Source organism: Alosa sapidissima, chromosome 18 (assembly GCF_018492685.1).
Source record: "Alosa sapidissima isolate fAloSap1 chromosome 18, fAloSap1.pri, whole genome shotgun sequence".
Classification (NCBI taxonomy): domain Eukaryota; kingdom Metazoa; phylum Chordata; class Actinopteri; order Clupeiformes; family Clupeidae; genus Alosa; species Alosa sapidissima.
Genome location: NC_055974.1, coordinates 9,149,557 through 9,155,540, shown reverse-complemented (window position 1 = coordinate 9,155,540; position 5,984 = coordinate 9,149,557). Strand labels below are relative to the sequence as shown.

General features: G+C 47.1%; 1 protein-coding gene across 3 annotated transcripts in view; it reads left to right on the top strand.

The window, feature by feature from the left end:
* Positions 1–3,496, top strand: part of LOC121690461 (meiosis 1 associated protein) — a 32,287-nt gene extending 28,791 nt beyond the window's left edge. For 2 of the 3 annotated variants that reach the window (XM_042071044.1, XM_042071042.1), the window contains exons 10-11: positions 873–1,055; positions 3,241–3,496. The gene's annotated coding sequence lies outside the window, so the exon portion shown is untranslated. Of the gene's footprint in view, positions 1–872; positions 1,056–2,064; positions 2,206–3,240 lie in introns of those variants that run through there. The other variant, XM_042071043.1, reaches the window with a different exon arrangement.
* Positions 3,497–5,984: the final 2,488 nt, after the last annotated feature.

The following is a 5,984-nucleotide window of genomic DNA, read 5'->3' as shown; positions in this document are numbered from 1 at the left end:
GAATGAAACCAGCTTCTGCGGCAGTTGCTCAACACCCACGCATGCTGTAGCACACACACACACACACACAAACGCACGCTCAAACACACGCTCAAACACTCGCACCCGCACACGCACGCACACACACACACACACACACACACACACACACACACACAAACAAACATACACACAGACACACACTAATGCTTGTAACATTAGCCTCCATTTTCTATTAGGTATAGAATCAGAATGTGAAAGCGCGCACACACACACTGCTGATCTAGCCAAAATATTTACTGACCAGCACAAGAGTAGTCACATGCAAAGCTGTTTATTATGTCTGGTCTGGCCCAGTTTTAACGCCAAACTATATGACTCAAGCGTACCACTGTGACCCTGTTGTGTCTGCCTACTATTTTGACCACTGAGTGAAGTAGTCCCATGTTATTTTTACTTCGACTATTGAGTGAAATGCTCCCATGCTTTGGATAGGCCGTGTTTGATATGGCGTAATTGGAATGTTGCACACACGTCACACTGTGACACAGATTTCGTAGGCTGTTGTGTAAGCCGCGGCATGCGCCGTCTGTCATCATCCTGTCCTCTGCGGCCCGAGGGTGTGTGACACTAGGACTCGACGGCCGGCCGGCCGCCCGGCATTCCTCCATGCACAGCAGGAATGTGGACGACACTTCCAGTTTCTCTCCGTCACTGTTTCGGTTTCCCATCAGCAGTTTCTGTCCTTTCATTGGTTCTTCTTTTGTTTGACCCCAGTTTACCTCTTCTGCCTGCTTCTATATCTCTCATACGAGTCTCTAACATGATCTTTCTTTCTCTCTCTCTCTCTCTCTCTCTCTCTCTCTCTCTCTCTCTCTTTTCCCTCTCTGCAGTCTCACGGGCGTCAGTCTCAGCAGGCTCGAGCGCGGGCGACCGTAGCTCCCCTCCCGCCGCCCTCGGGCCCCCCAGCGAAGAGCTCCCGGCCGCCGCTCACCTTCTCCAAGCCCTCGTCCTCCTCCTGCCTGGGCGAGAGTGACGACGATGACGACCTCATCATGATGCTGTAGCGAGTGCAGGTGAGGTCACTGACCGCTCATGAACCCAGAATGAAATGACCAGCAGCACGCACAGATTACCAAAATGGTGCGAGACAGTCAAGTGTAGTGAAGGTTCTTGAACTTCATTCCCTTGGTTCTACCTCTTTTTCCACTGAATAGAATAGCTGCAGTGATGAACTTTGACCTCCTTAAAGCAATGCTGACAAGCTGTACTCTGCATGAATACAAAACACACACACAGCAGAGTACACTGAGCCTTATCAGCTCCGCTGTCAAATCTCTGTTTAGTTCTGCAGTAGTCCTCTCAGAGGGAGTGTTTGTGGCGATTGAGACAGACTCATAGTTCAGCTGAATCATTCTTTTAGACACACACACACACACACACACACACACACACACACACACACACACAGCTGTGAAGCATTAGCTCGCACGCGGATAAAATACTTCATTATGTCGGAAGAGACATGGTGTGTGCCAGCCCCAGACACCATAAAACAAGAAGCCCTCATATCTCTGTTGACAAGGGGAGAGAGCCCTGTAGCCTCATTAATTAGCACTGCCATTTACCTTCACTGAAGAACATCAGACAGTTTTATATGAGCAAAGGCCTCCCGCCACACTCCCCCAGTAGGGAAGAGAGGGGTACTAGTGGTTATAGCCGCCACTGGACCGCAAGTAGGACGAAAAGGAAAGTTCTCAACAAAAAAAAGTCCCCCTCACCAGAAGGAGAATGCTGAGGCAAGCAAGAAAAACACAAATAAATGCGGAACCGCAAACCGTAAAATAAATAAATAATAATTTTGCTCTTTTTTTGTTAAAGGGAGTACTTCTCCTCTCTTGCTCCCAAATAGAAAGGAGGTGAAACATTACATGGCTGTGATGAGAGTGTAGAGGAAATAGTTAGTGAAGTGAAAGAGTGAAGGCATTGTCACTCACTCTCCGTTGTTCTCTCTCTCTCTCTCTCTCTCTCTCTCTCTCTCTCTCTCCCTCACTCTCTCTCCCTCTCCCTACTCATGACCTCTAGGCTTGTGGTCAAAGGACTCCACTGTGCTCTGGGACTGTGGCCACCACTGGGTGATAGAGAACGAAAGAGAGAGAGAGAAAGAGAGAGAGAGAGCAAAAAAAAAAACGAGAAGAGAAAAAGAGACCTCTATTCATCCCTGCTCCCATAACTAGGAACTGGTTAGGTCCTCTGGAGGCAGACTGTTCTAGAAGGTGGGAGGAGGGAGAGGATGGGGCTGGTTAGCTCTGTAGGAGGGGGTGGGGTGGGGGGTGGTGGGGGGGGGGGGCACTGCTGAGAGGCTCATCAAAGCGCCCCTCTCTCCCTCTGAGCGCATGCCGTCCTCTCATTAGCCAGACCGCCATTCCACCCACCATCCGCTGCCCACACCACTGCCGTAACTGGCCGCACGTCAAAGTGCAACAGGGGCTATTCACACGTCTACACACACACACACACACGTCTGTTCTCGCGGAACAACACCCTCGAAGGCAAAAGGTGACAAAATGACACAACTTTCAGGGTGACATTTTAATGTCAGCCGTTTTTTTTTTTTTTTTCTTTTCAACCACTCGAAGACGCACATGCAAATAGTAACGGATTTTCAGGCGATGACGAGGAGGGCGAGGAGCGGCGTTGGCCCTCGTGTGCTCACCCGGAGGTCAAGCCTCGAGAAGGAAACCACTCGGCTCCGAGGGGTTGATGTCGCCAGCATGTGTTCTCCCCCGAGAGGGCTAGCGCGTGGACCATAGGCAGCACAAGGCATCGCTTAACGGGGGGGGGGGAAAGAAGAAGGGGGGAAAAAAGAAGTGAATAACCGAAAGAAAACACTGACACATATAACAGCCTTCCAGAGGCATGCAGCTTCATTCCACATGCCGAGCTGGAGCTTCCCCTTGGGGAAACATGCAAGCAGTTTTAGTGCGTTTCGTTTGTAATCCTCCTCCTTTGGTTCAGAGAAACAGCAACAGGGCTAGTTACTTTACTGTGGTAAATTCCAGAAAATCTCCTTAAATCCAGAAATTACATTTTTAAAAGTGATTCTTGAGACGGTGTAGAAGTATTTCTTAATGAGAATTCCACAAAGACTTTATTCCTCAAACAGTCAGTACTCTCACAATTCTATTTAGTGTCTGTGTGGTTACTGCATGTGTGCAGTAAATCAAGGAGACATGGCTTGTGTTGTTGAACCCATTTCAGCTCTGCCCCATGAGGAGACAGTGGCCATGCCAAGCTCATCTACCGAGAGACCAGATGTGGACGGGCTTCTTACACTCGTCTACCGGCTCTCCCTTGCTGTGGAGGAGTTCGTCGGCCCTCCCCGAAGCACTGTTGTGGTTTTGTAATGTGACTATTGGTCACATTTCAAGAAAGGCCCACTCACGAGCCTCCTCCTTTTTATTGTTGTTCCCATCTGTGCAACTTAAAAAAAAAAAATTTCTCAGATTTGTCTTTATGGGAACGATGTTATGAAATGCTCTCTAAATCATTTCAAGCTGTTGTTGATCTAAAGAATCAATGTGCCGGATACACATGTAAAGGCAACGGAATAAATTTCCAGTGCAGTCGAACTGTGTCTGACTTTCCAAACAGGCATGGCCCTTTGCTTCATCAAAGACCATTATTCACAGCAGCAAGAATTACTAAGATTTTGTGTAGGAAAAAAAAAAAAAAACAGTTTACATAACCGGAGAGAAATGGGAGTCTGCAGTGTGCCCCTTTGACCAAACCTCCGTGGAAAACATAAGTGGAATGTCATTGGGAAGTGGAATGACTGAAGATTTTTTCCATAAATAGCCTTGTTCAGAGTTCAGATGGATGCAACTGGTACAGCAAATAGAGGCACACTTGGCCTGATTTGCACCCATTTCAAAGGTTTCTTGGTGTTTTAAACCCCCAACATTGTCTTCAAGGCAGCGCTGCCTGGAAGGCGCTAGGGTTAGGCATGGGTGAAGGATAGGGTTATAGTTAGGGTTAGGATTAGGTGCCTTTAAGTCGACGGTGGCAGCACTGCCTGGAAGACGACGTTGGGGGCTTAAAACACCATTGAGCATTCCAAACACTCCAACTATCTGCAAACATTCCATAGAGGTCACCTCAATAAGCAGCAGACATTGTGTGAACTTCATTATTATGACTGTGACACCAAGGAACTCCCAGGCCCCTGCAACAGACACATTTTCACACAAGTTGAAAGTAGTTGTAACAGCATCCTTCATACTATACGTGCAGATTTGACATCAACAGGGTTGAATCATAACGGTTTCATAACATTCACTGCTGTGGTTTTCACGATTTGCTTGTGTGGTCTCATGATACCACATCGGATGTTCAGGAAACAGTGCAGCGCCGTCATAGCAAAGCCTAAACATCATACAAATCGCCCAACAAAAAGACCAACTAAAAGTCCTGTTAGTTTTGTAAGCTGGTTTTGTCTGGTCCACTATTTCACGAGTCTGCTGGACTCCTCTGCCCACTCCTCCCCTCTTCCGGTCATTGTCTCAGAGCGACACAGTGGAAACAGAAACCCAATAGCCTCGAAAAAGAGGAAGCCAAATTTAGAGAAATTGAACGAGCCGGCCAACTCAAAATTAACCCATCTTTTTTTCTCATTTCTTTTTTTAGTCAGCAGCGTGTGTCTGCACTGCTGCGTCAGATAACTGTGTCTGATAGGTAAATAAAGTGGTGGTGAGAGTCTGGGCTTATAATAGATATTACATTCGGACGACAAAAGGAAATGGCCTCCGATCAGAGACCATTGAAGTTGAATTGTACGGTAAAGCGCAGGTTTCATAGAGGCATTGAAATAAATCGGCTGCGCTGGGTAATAACTGGCCGTCTAAAGGTCATCGTGGCGGAGGGGAGGTGCTGAAAAACAAGCCGAAGTACTTCCTTATCAGGGTGACCTTTTGATCAGTGACATTAATGGCACTTTCTTTTCATTACTGTGTTTACAAACAGCTGCCTTACAGCAGCTACATGCCCCCCTGAATGTAAATCAGTGGACACCTTCCTTCACCTTAGTTCATCTCCGCTGAAAGAATTTGACAATGCTCGAAGACAATGGTTTATGGATTTGACAATATCCATAAACCAATACCCACATACTGAATGATGGCCCACTGTCACACTTGTCTGTTACATCACATCATATGCAGTACATAGTCCATCTGGGGAAAATACTGTAGTTACATTTAGCCTGGCAAGACTGGCCTCAAGCTAACAGTGTTTAAAAGCAATAGAGGGAAAAGAAATGACATAGCAGAGATGGCACCAAATAGATTTGTGCATTTCTGTCTCTTCAGGTGTACCCTGGCCTAAAGGGTTTTATTGTTTTTGTATTCTCTTTTTTTTCAGTGGCAAACACACGAGGACTGTTTTTTCCATTCACCATGTTCAGATCTGAAAGCAAGAGGAACAATGTGATAAATAGATCAGGGCTTTGGCAGGGCAGCGGGGCTGCCTGCTTAAGAAAATAACATCTCTAGACAGGGGGAAGGAAAGATCCAGGGAGAGGGGAAATCGAGAGAGGGAGAGAAGGGGGGGGGGGACAGACAAGGAACAGCTTGTGCTGCTGAGCAGAGCCAGGGGCAGACGTAAGATTAATTTAGCCAAGATTTTCAGACCTTCGCTTAAACCTTCTCTCTCCCCAATATAAGGGTCCTTTTTTCCAGGACTGGTTAATATTCACCGGCTATGATGGCCATGCTCGAGCTGTGCTGGCGGCCTTTAGTGGTCACTTGGGACAACCAGACAACGGAGAAGAAAGGATGGAAAGAGAGGATGAGTGGAGAGAGGGAAAGAGCATTCAGGGTGATTTCATGGCCTCTCTCGGCCTTGGTAACCAACTCGGAAACAAAAACACAGTCGTTAGATATTTTGGGGCACAAAGAGACATTTCTAGAGTACTTTGAGGATGACGTGACGAGAGGAACAAGATGCTT